Raw genomic sequence first — 12,162 nt, 5'->3', positions numbered from 1 at the left:
AGGGGTGCTGACTGTCCATGGCACTTGGTCAGTGTTCTGGAACTGAGTCACTAAGGAAATGCTGAGGTCACCACACCAAGGTGCCAACACCCACCAGTTCTCCCTGGGACTCCCCCCCTTTTTTAGGAGCCTTCTCAGGAGAGGCCAGTGGAGCACTGGCCGGTGAGTGCCCTTGGGATCAGGGCAGACTTGGCCTTGCCCTTCTTAATGGCTTAGCCTGTGGGCAGGGGCAGGAGGGGGTGCTACACTGGGCTGATGCTGGCTGTTAGTGACCGGCTCAGACCCTGGGGCGGTGCCCCAGTGCCAGGGGACAGCCTTGGACCCAGAGGCAGGTGTGCTGGCTTCCAGACCTGGCTTTCTCACTGCCCCTGCCTGTCCCTGGGCCAAAGGCTTTCCTCTTTCTGGCCTTCAGTTTCTTCTATTGACTAAAATAAGGGAAGTTTATTTTATTGATTATCTAATTACTCTATTGAATGTCTTTAATGTATTGATTAAGATGAGGGAGTTAGACTGCTAGCCCTTCTGCTGCTAAATCTGGTCATTTTCACAGCAGCCTTCCAAACCAATCCAATCCAACGCAATAAGCATTTATTCAGCACCTACTGCATATGTGCCAGGCCCTGTGACACTGAGAAGGCCACCTAACCTTCCACAGCTCTTTGCTTGGCTGCCTCTGAGAGCTGGGGAGGGGGTGGGGAAGTTGACATCTCTCACCCCACCATGATGGCCACCTGTCTCGCTGCTTCCCTTTCCAGATCATAAGGGAGCGCATGTTCTGAGATGGAATTGTCCAGGCAACCCTGGAGGTTTGGGAGACCCAGATACACCCCCCCCCCCCAGGCCGTAGCAGTGGCCTCCACTGGAGTCCTGGTGGCTGATGACTGGGGAAGATCTGAATATGTACAGAGATGCAAAGACTAAGACAGATGCTGAGGAAAGGCCGTGATGACCCATTCAGATGCAGAGATGTGTGGCTAAACTCTAGAGACTTGGACCCTCAGGTGTGCAGAGCTGGACCTCGGCCTCCCCAGGCCACACACGTGTGTGCCACTCCCCTCAGACTCTCAGTGTGGGCAGGCTATCCTGGAGGGAGAACGTGCCCGGGGGTGGGGAGCATCCCCTTGGCCCCTGGGATGGCTGAGCAGGCTCGGTTAGGTTAGCGCTAGGCCAGTGGGGGGAGGCTGGGAGGCTTTGACCCTTGAGACACCAGCTGGGTATCCTCACCCCTGCTCTTGCTAACACTTTCTTAGTAAAGATCTTTCCTTGCTCTGCCTTGTTAGTGGACACCTTTTCTAAAAGCTGATCCCCAAGAGGCCAAGGCACCCACTGCCCCTAGGCTGGGGATCCAGCCCCAAAGTCTGCTTCACAAAGCATTTCATAGTGGCTACTGTCTTGCCAACATTCCTACCATCTCTATAAAAACAATTCTTCCTCATCGGTCTGCATCAGAAATGGCTTCCTTCCATGGAAATGGCAGCCGCATGGGGCTTGGCTTGAGAGTCAGGAGACATGGGTGAATGTGCCTCAGTTTCCTTATTTGTAAGATGGAAATAATAATACATATGCTCCTTACTTCATGAGCTACGTTGAGGGAAACACTTCAGGACAGAGTTTGAATCATTGTTTCCCACTTCTGAAAAGTGAAATGATGGCGTCAAGGCCGTGTGTGAAGACGCAGAATCCCCATCAAGATTTCATCAGGCCTCTTTGCTGGGCTTTGCTGTCCTGGAGGCCTGTGGGATACTCCACCTACAGCATCCTTCCCCTTTCGTTGACACTCCTGGATGCTCTCACTGATGTCCCCACTCAGGTCTGTGAGTTTACATAGGGGAGGTCAGTTCAGGGACCTTAGACAGTAGGGTGGTTCTGGGAGGCCTGAATGCCGGGCCTTTTCCATATTTAAGTCTTTTGACCATCAGCAGACTCAGAGCAGAAGAGACCTTCCAGACCTTTGTCTGGTTACATAGAGCCTGGCAATGTAGCTTTGTAGGCCTTCATTTGGGAGGGTGTGCAGAGGCTCCCCACCCCCAACATGCCCCTCACAGCCAGCCCAGGGAAAGACCCAATTCAGGGCAGCTCCGTCTGGTCAAGTGGTTAGTGAGTTGGGGGGCCCAAGGAGGAATCCATCCCGAGAAAGCTTCTCTGCTTGGCCTGGGGTTCTGGAAGAGCCGGTGCCTGAGCTGGGGTGGGTGAGTCCTGCCTGGGTCTCTGTGTCCGGATGCCAAATACTGGGGCCAGTGGGTGGAGGGAGGAGAGCATCTCCCCAGCCATGATGAAAGTCTGGCCTTGGGCATGATCTGAAGGGCCAGAGGGTGGAGCAGGAATTAAGGCTGAAATTTCTTCCTCCTGGACCTCCCTTGGACTCTGCAAGGGCCGTTATTACAAATATTGGGCTGGTTTGAAGTATAGGTGCCTGGAACCTACGACAAGCCTAGCCCTGTCTTTGGACTTTGGGTCTGCCTTCCACCCCCCCCCCCCCCACGCAGACCTGCTTTCCTTTCCTAGGGCCCAGACAGCTGCTACCCATCTTGGCCTCCCTAGCAAAGGGCCAGCCCTGGGGACTGGGGAGAGCCCAGACATTCCTGCTGGGGACACACAAGTTTCTCCTGCCCTGGGGACGTGAGTGCAGATTTTGCTGTTTCTACTGTGGCGTCATGCTAGGCAGGGCCTAGGCTGTTCAGCACCCACCATGAGCTTTCTCTGAAAAGGGAACCTTCAGCTCCCCCCCTCCCCCCCTTATCTGCCTGGCCCAGGCCTGGGACACCTGCTTTACCCCACCCCCACCTCAGGGGTGGGCCAGGTCTTGGTTATTCCAAAGGCAGAGGCCCCTCCTGACACACACTTCACAGGACAAAGCTCAGTGGGGAGTGGCCAGAGAAGAATAGGGAGAAATTAAATTCACCAGTGGAATTTGGAACAATGCTCCTGGCTTTGGGAAGCAGATTCCAAGGGCACATTCCTTGCCTGTAGCCATGGCAGGAGCTTGGGGAGTCTAAGCAAAATTGGGATGTAGGAAAAGTTTGCCGTAAGGTTCCCAGCGTCTCCCCCTCGTGGCGGGCATTGAAGGCCCCCAGGCTTTCAAAGGGACCTTCCTGGCCCCTCCTTTCAGCCTTGCTGGGGCATCGTCCTCTGCCCCCCACATGTGGGCTTTCATGGACTGCTTGGCTTGTGATCTCATAGGTGTAGGGTGCTCATTGTAGTGGGGTCCCAGGGCCACAATGAGGAATGTACGGACCCTCCCCTGGCTGGCCCAGATTTGTGCTTTTTCTCTCCCTTATAGTCTGAGACAGCTGCCTGGGGCACAGCAATGGTGGTCCAGAAAGAGAAACATTCTCAGGCAACAGCCAGGCGGGGTTAGAGGCAGGACTGGAACCCAGACCTTCCTAACTTAGAGGCCAGCTCATTAGTGACTGTGTCAATGGGCTCCCAGCCTTTTGCAGCACTCAAGCATTTTGGGGTGTGAACCTTCGGTAGTGGTTGGTTTTCTCTTGAGCTGTGCTACTCTGGCGCACACCCTGGGGCCCCCCTCCTGATCCCCACTCACTCTGGCAAACTGGGCTCGAGGGGCAGCTGCTCCTTTGTCCTCTCATGGGTCTGGTGGCAGCCCCAAGGGACTGACCTTTCTAGCTCCATAGTTCAGGGTCCCCCACAAGGCCCTGGATTTCCTCCCACCCCTCAAGACCACTGGGTGATCTTAGTCAATTGGCCAGGTCCCCAGAGTGTCTAGCAAAGGCCATTTAGCAAGGTGGCCTATTTGGAATAAAACAGTACCCCAAATTTGGTCACGTGCTCCCACTGTGACCTTTTGACTTCGTCCAAGGTTTATAGAACAGATCCTTTTTATGATGGGGATTTGTTCTGTGAAATTTGGATTCAGTCAAAGGGTCACACTTGAGGACCTAGAGGGCCACAAGTGGCCTGGAGGCTGAGGGGTCCCCACCCCTGGTCTAGACAGACTCTATCCTTCACTGCAAGTGAATCTACTGCACCAAATTCTACTGACTGAGCTCAAATCCAGCTGCAGACACTCACTGGCTGTGGGACCTTGGGAAAGTCTCTTAACCTCTGTCTTCCTCCAATTTTTCAACTATAAAAGAGAATAATAATAATGCCTACCTCCCAAGGTTGTTGTGAGCATCAAATGAGATAATATTTGTAAAATACAGCTAAGTGAGCCTGCTGGGTGGTGCAGTGGGTAGCGAATCAGGTCTGGAGGCAGGAAAGCTCATCATCCTGGGTTCAAATCCAGCCTCAGACACTTCCTAACTGTGTGACCCTGGGTAAGTCACATCACCCTGGCTGCCTCAGTTTCCTCATCTGTAAAATGAACTGGAAAAGGAAATGGCAAACCTTCCAGTGTCTCTGCCAAGGAAATCCCCAAAGGAAAGTTAGACATGACTGGAAACAGCTGGACAACTTAACACAGTGTACATATAGGTGCTTAATAAATGCTTCATTCCTCCCTTCCCTCTCTTTCTCCTTCCCTTCCCTCCCTCCTTCCTTCCTTCCTTCCTCCCTTCCTTCCTTCCTTCCTTCCTTCCTTCCTTCCTTCCTTCCTTCCTTCCTTCCTTCCTTCCTTCCTTCCTTCCTTCCCTTCCTCTCTTCTTTCCTTCTTCCCTCCCTCTCTTCCTTCCTTGGTGGAGAGGAAGGCTTTGTGAAGTTGGAGTCAGCTCCTCCCAGGGACTGAGGTGGTGGAAGGGAGAGTGTGTGCCCCAGGTTCTGAAGGTTGGCTTTATGCTTCTGTTCTTGGTAAAAATATCCCTTTGGTGTTCATTGATTAATCAACATTGAAAAACAATGATGTGGTGGTTGATATCGGGGGCAACACCCCAAAGTGGAGACTGGAGTCTGTAGCATTAGGGAGAGCCCCATAATGCCTCAGCTTTGCTCCTAGAACCTGAGGGAAAGATGCACACAGGACCTTCTCTTTTCCAATCAATACCAACTAGTTCTGATGATTGACACTGGAATGTTTTGGAATATGTTCACTGAGATCTGGCCACTTTCCTTCCCACCCTTGAGATTGATACCTTTTGTTCTAGAAATGTTATTTTTTCTGGTTCTATGAAATAACTCTCTAGCTGGCTGGTTCCCAAATGGAGATTCTGGTGGGTAGTTTGACTGGTGTTGGCACCGAAGCTGGGAGTTTATGTAAGTAGGATTGTGATTTTCATTGCACTGGCATCACCTAGCCATGAACATTTAATACCTCTCCAATTATGTAAGTCTGTTTTGATTTCTGTAAAGAGTGTTTTGTGTCCTATAATTCATAAAGAGTGGAATTGTGTTCACAGGATTCCTCTGTGTGTGTTGGTAGGTGGACTCCCAGATAATTTATACAACCTTCAGTTATTTTGAAAAGGATTTCTTTTTCTAAGAGTTTGGTTAGTTATAGAAAGGCTGATGATTTGAAGGTTTATTTGATATCCTGCGACTTTGCTGAAGTGACTATTTCACTTAATGTCTTGGTAGAATCTTTAGGGTTCTTGAAGAAAACCATCATCTGTCATCCACAATGCGATGCATTCTCTCCATCTGATGGCCCGCTGTCCATCCATTTCCCCCTTTGTTTTGTTGCTATATCTAGAAAAGTGTTTCTAGAACAGTATCAGATAATAGTGATGATGGTGGACATTCTTTTTTTTTTTTTAAGCAATTGGGGTTAAGTAACTTGCTCAAGGTTACATGGCCAGTTATTTCTGGTCGTGGTGCTAAGTATCTGAGCCCAGATTTGATCCCCAGGTCATCCCGACACTGGAGCTGGTGCTCTTTACTTGCTGAGCCACCTGGCCGCCCTGATGGTGGACATTCTTAATCTTGTTGGAAAAGGCTCTTGCATTTCACCATTACAAGTGATGTTAGCTCTTTATTATAGCTAGATAATGCTTACTAAATTAGGAAACCATTCATTCATTCCTATTAAAGAGTTGGGGGGAAAAGGGGAGTGTTGTATTTTGTCAAAAAGACTTTTCTGCATCTGTTGATATAATAATACAAATTTTGTTGTTATTCAGGCATTTCTGACTCTTTGTGACCCCATCTGGGGTTTTCTTCAAAAAGATACTGGAATGGTTGGCCATTGCCTTCTCCAGCTCATTTTACAGAAGAGGGAACTGAGGCAAAAGGGTCAAAAGACCTCCCCAGGTTCAAGAAGCTAATAAGTGTCTGAGGCAAGATTTGAACTCAGGAGAATGTCTGACCTGACTCTATTCATTGAACCCTCTAGCTGCCTCATTGATGTTCATTGTTTTCCTAATATTGAACCAGCCCCGCCAAATTCTGGATATAAAGTTAACCTGGTCAAAATATGCAATCTTTTAATATGATGCTATAGTCTCTGACAGTATTTTAATGATTTTTGCCTATTCATTAAATATACTTGTCTCTACCTTTATCTGTCCCCTTCATTTCTCCCTGGTTTAGCTTTCAAGATCCTATTTGTCTCCTAGAAGTATTTGGGTGGGATGATCTCACACTGCCCTGTTTTTATGCACAATTCATGGGAATCCCTTGTTATTTTGAGTATTTGACAGGATTCACTCACAAATCTAGCCAATCTTGTCGGTCTTTTGCCATTGGGGATTCCATTAGGTTTATTCAATTTCTTTGTTAGAGCTTGGATTATTTAAATTGTCTATTTCTTTTTCTGTTAATCTGAGTCTTGTAAGTATTCCTCCATTGCCTTTGTTGTCAGTGTCACAGAAGTGGGCAAAGTGGTTTTTATTTTGGTCATTGGTTTTCTTTTTGTGCCGTTAGCTCATAGTTTCCTTTTTTATTCAGTTCTTTTCCTTAGCCCAGCTTTCAGTCCCAGCTGTCAAATCAATGGTGGTTTTGTTGTTTTCAAGTTTTAAAAAATCTTTACTTTGGTTTTTGAAATTTCTACTTTTGTGTTTCATTGGGTTTGAAATGTGCTTTCTAGCTTTTGTTAGTTGCCTGCCCAGTTCATCCATCTTGTTGAGGAAATCATTAGAAAGATGTTTTTTCTCCTAGGGCTGCTTGGGCTCTCTCCTGGAACTTTTGCTGCTTTGTTTCAGTCATCACTTTCTTTGATGAAATTTCTATTGTCTCTCTTATTTGTCCTTTGACCTACCTTTCCTTTCTTTCCTTTTTTGGAGGCAATTAAGGTCAAGTGATTTAAGTGATTTTCACAGGTCTCACAATGAGTAAGTGTCTGATTTGAAGTCAGGTCCTCCTGGCTCCACAGCCAATGCTCTCTCCACTGGACCACCTAGTGGATGGGACCTGCCTTTTCTTTAAAAGTAAGTAATCATTTTTCTGGGCCAGCTAAATGACAAAGCAGATGTAGTGCCCACCTGCAGGCAGGAGGACCTGAGTTCTAGGCTCAGACACTAGCTTCATGACTCTGGGAAAGTCATTTCACCCTATTTGCCTCAGTTTCCTCACCTGTCAATGAGCTGGAGAAAGAAAAGGCAAACCACTCCACTGTTTTTGTCAAGAAAACCCCAAATGGGGTCATGAAGAATCAGACGGGACTGAACAACAAAGCTGGGAGCGGAGTCTCTCCCTCTCTGGTTCATTGTCCATCAGCCACTGAAGTAATTTCCTAAAGCACAGGTCTGATCATGTCAGTAAACTCCAGGGGCTCCCTATGGCCTCCAGGAAGGCCCTTCATCACCTGCCCTCCCACATTTTCAGTCTCCTTACATGCACTCTTTGATGCAGTGACCCCCCACATCCTGGCTGATCCAGGAGCAAACTCCTCAGTATCTTGAGTCCCTGATGTCTGGGATGAAGTCCCTCCTTACCTCCAGCCGGCCTCCTTGCTTTCCTTCAAGACTCATCTCTAATCTCATCTTCTTTCAGAGCTCTTTTCTCATGCTTCTTAAATGCTAGAACCTTCTCCTCTGGGATGCCTTCACACAGACACACAGACACACACACACACACACACATACACAACTTGTATGGATCCAGCTGTTGGCATGGCCTCTCCCCCATTAGACCCAGCCTTACCTGAGGTAGGGATTGGTTTTGCTTCAGTACAGTGCCAGGCATATAGCAAGTGCTAAATAAATGTTTATTCACTGACTGCTATGCCCATCCAAGAGGGAGGCTCTGCTGGGCTCACTCAGAAGGCTCTCCACCCGTCTGGGGATGGCCCCTCTGCCTGGAGAGCTCAGCCCAGACTTGGGCGGATGTGCCCTCGTTCCCATTTTACAGGTGGGAAAGCTTAACACGAGAGCAAATAATGGCTATTATAAGGAGTCAGCTTCAGCACTAAGCTGGGGTTTCCGCTATTGTTGCCAGCTCCCTGTCTGCTGCTGAATTTGCACGCAGAGACTCTTGGCTATCTCCAGTCTAATCAAATGAGACCCTCTGGACTTGGTTTCCTGAACAAAGGAACACAGATAGACGCATTCCTCTGAAAACTGTTTCAGACACGAGTGCGTTATTGGAAATCAGGCCGTCCTGGGGAGAGATTCATCATCCTTGACAGCCGGAGCGGGCCCTGCCGTGGCTTTGGGGAGAGATCACGGAGGAAATGAAATGAAATAATGTCCCTGATTGTGGCCTTGCATCACCCGCAGAGGGGGCAGGTCTGTTTGTGATTCCCAGTGAACCCTGCCCCTCCCCCTCCCCTAGCCACCCTTCCAGGGTCCTTCCGGGGGAGGAGAGCCAGCCTTCGTGGCAGCAAAGCTCCCTTGGGGTTTCTTCCCGTTGGGTGGGACCCGTTTGCTTTCGGAGCTGGAGCGGTGGGATCCCAGGGGCCCCAGGGTTGCCCCTTCCAATGGATGCTGGTGGGGTGGGTGTGAGGCTGGCCCCGGCTGGTCCTGCAGCACCAGCCGGGCTATGTCGGAGAGGAAGCCAGCCTTCGCCACTAGAGACTGAAGGAAGTGCCTCCCCCTCCCCCCGACCCCCACCCACTATGGCGAGACCCCGGACCCTTTCTCTGGACTGAGCTGTTACCTCGATCCCAAGGGAAGCTGCCTCCCGCTGTTTAGTCTAACATACTCCCCTTGGGATACCATCTCTGACTCTGTTTTGTTTGGATAAATGGGATTCTCAGCTATTCACTGAGTGGTCACTGTGGAGGAAGGTGGGGAAGAGGTCAAGCTTTCCAAATAACAATGATTAGAAATTAGCTGGAGCTGATGAGCTCTGCTAGAACCATCTTTAAGGGAGCAGATGGAGATTCCTCAGCTGCCTCTGGGGGAGCCCAGTGGGAGGTAGCCTCCAGCCCCAACCTCCTGCTTCCCCTCCTGGCAGGAATGAGTTTCCCTTAGAGAAGGGCCTAGAGTTTCCTCATCTGCCTCCCTTGGAGCCCTACCCAAGGATAGCCTGGCATCAGAGGTGCCTCCCTCTCCACGTGGGACTAGACTAGCCACTCTCTACCATTACCCCTGGGGGCTGCTGGATTTGTCTTATTTTTTTTTTTGCCCTTTTTGGAGGGCAGTTGGGGTTAAGTAACTTGCCCAAGGTCATGCCTAGTTTTGTGTGTGTGTGTGTGTGTGTGTGTGTGTGTGTGTGTGTGTGTTAAGTGTCTGAGGCCAGAACCAAACTCGGGTCCTCCTGACTCCAGGGCCAGGGCTTTACTCACTTTGTCACCTAGCCTAAGGATTTCTGTCTTTCTAACCCCAATGCTCATCTCATCTGATCCCCAGAAGAACCCTAGGAGGTAGGTATGATTATTATCCCCTTTTTATAGATAAGGAAACTTGAGGAAGTCCGAAGTTAGATTACTTGCCCAGGGTTACACAGCTAGAGAGTGTCTGAGGACACATTGGAACTCAGATATTCCTGACACCAGGTCCAGCACTCCATCCCTGCTGGGCAAGGAGGACGAGGGAGACTTTGGTGTCTGCAAAAGTTGGTGTGAGGATGACTGCCGGACATCAGGAGGCCCAGAGAGGCAGCCTCCAGATTTAATGGGGGCTGGGGACCTGATGCCAGGCTCCAAGGCCAGCACAGAGAGGGCTTCCTGAACATTTGCCCTCAGGGCAGCCTGTGGCTGGGAGCAGCGCAGGCTTTGAGGGCAGCTGACTGTCTCTGGTTTCAACAGGGGCTGAATGCCTCACGCTGGCTCGAGTCCAGAAATGCCTCAGTCCTCAGAAATGTCCACTTGTTTTTTTGGCCCAGCTTTGTTTTTCTTGCTGAAATCTGCGTGGAACAGGAGAGCAGGATGCCGGAGGCAGGAGGCTGGGGCTGCTCGGGGTCTGAGCGATTTGGCCGGCTCGGAGTTCCTGACTTTGCAGACCTCGGCTTTATCTCCTCCAAAGAGTAAAAGGAGAAGTGTTTACTTAGCTTATCTCCCTGCCCCTGATTGGACCCTGCTCCGTGCCGGAAGGGGAGGAAGCCGAGCTGAGATGGTGCGGCGGGTGCCTCCAGGAGCTTGGGGACGGGCCAGCCCTGGGTCGGGCATCCCGGCCCAAAGGGGGTCTCCTGGGGTGCCTCCCTCCCCAGTGAGGGCATGGCACTGCAGTCACGGGCAGACCCGTGCCCCATGGTGCCCCTTTGGGGTCCTCTCGGCCGGGTGAGTGGGCTCGGAGACCAGGTAGGCACTGGGGCAGTCTGGTGCTCAGCCCATAGAACTTGGCCCTGAAATCAGGCAAACCTGAATTCACATCCTCCTTCATATGCTTAGTAGCTGAGAGGCCACTGCCTCAGTTTCCTTATCTGTAAAATGAGGAAAATCACAGCCCCTCCCAAGATGGTTGTGTGGACTCAACTGAGATTACAGATAGAAGTATTTTCGAGGTCTTAGAGTGCTTTAGGTCAATAGTAGCTGCTAGTAGTAGTAGTAGCAGCAGCAGCAGCAGCAGCAGCAGCAGCAGCAGCAGCAGCAGCAGCAGCGGTAGTCCTGGTCATTGCCTAGACAGAATCTTCATTGGACCTGGGGGCCTCAAGCCCAGGAACACCTGAGCCTGACCGACTTTATGAGGCTTCTAGGGGGTACCTGGGGAGCTTCCCAAAGCATGGGCTATTTGTTCAAGCTCACAGAACATTCAGGGACTGCTCTGGGGGGGGGGCACTTTGCCAGGTCCTGTGAGCAGGAGGACAAAGAGGGGACAGCCCCTGGCTGCCCTCCAGGGGCCTCTGTTCTGTTGGGGGATGCAGTCAGCACTTAGGCCAGCACACACAAGGGGGGCACTGGCTTCCCTGCTCTCGTCAGGGCAACATTACAGCTCTCCAGAGGACAGCATTCTTCACTGGCCACTGAGCCAGCTGAAAATAGAGCCAGGTAAGGCAAAGGAAGGGAGTACACACTGATTAAGTGGCTGCGAGTGCCAGGCCCTCTGCCCAGTGCAATGTAAGTATCTTATCTGATCTTACAATAACCCTTCAGGGTGGGAGATATTATGCCCATTTTACAGATGAAGAAATGAGGCAGGCAATTTAAGTGACTTGCCCAGGGTCCCACACTTAGTCAGTGTCTGAGGGTGGGATCCATTTTGAGACAGTATCCATACTATCTGAAGGCCTGTGAGGAATGAAGCTGTGATGTCATCAGTGGGACGCACTCCCTTGCCTCATCCAGACTGCACTGTTCTCTGCCCTCATGGCTCGAGAGATGTGCCATCCTCTTCTGAGCTTAGTCCCAGCTTCCAACCTGAGTTAACATATATGAGGTGCTTGGTGGCCCTCAGGAGGCTTAGAATCAGTGCTCCTCCACCCCAGCTCATGCCTCACCCCTGGGGAAATTTACCCCACCTGCTGATGTTTCTTCCAGTGGCCAGCTTCTCAGCTCAGTGACTTCGGCTCTCATCTCCTCCTCGGCTGCACCCCCAGGGATGCTGACTGCCACTCATCTCCCCATCCCTCATGCCATGGTTCCTCCCTTCCCTGGAAGTTCCATTGTCTGCTTACATCCTCTTTCCACTCCTCCCTGACTATAGTTCATCCAGTGACCTGCAATCTCCGAGCCCTTGGTCCTTTCCCAGGCCCAGCCAGCTGCCCTGGTTGTCCTTTGCACCAGGCTCTGCTCAGAGGGAATCATCTTCTGTATGTGTGTCCTGTCCCCATTACAATAGGCACTGATGGTCTACTTTTCTGTTTGTGCCTCTGGTACTTATAGTGCTTTGTTTCACATACTGAATTCATCTATCCATCCATCCACCCATCCACCCATCCACCCATCCACCCATCCATCCATCCATCCATCCATCCATCCATCCATCCATCCATCCATCCATCCATCCATCC

This window comes from Petaurus breviceps, unplaced genomic scaffold, assembly GCF_028583685.1.
Source record: "Petaurus breviceps papuanus isolate PSGF00001 unplaced genomic scaffold, PetGlider_PUasm1.0 559, whole genome shotgun sequence".
NCBI lineage: Eukaryota > Metazoa > Chordata > Mammalia > Diprotodontia > Petauridae > Petaurus > Petaurus breviceps.
The sequence above is the reverse complement of the archived record's forward strand: the minus strand, read 5'-3'. Positions refer to the sequence as shown.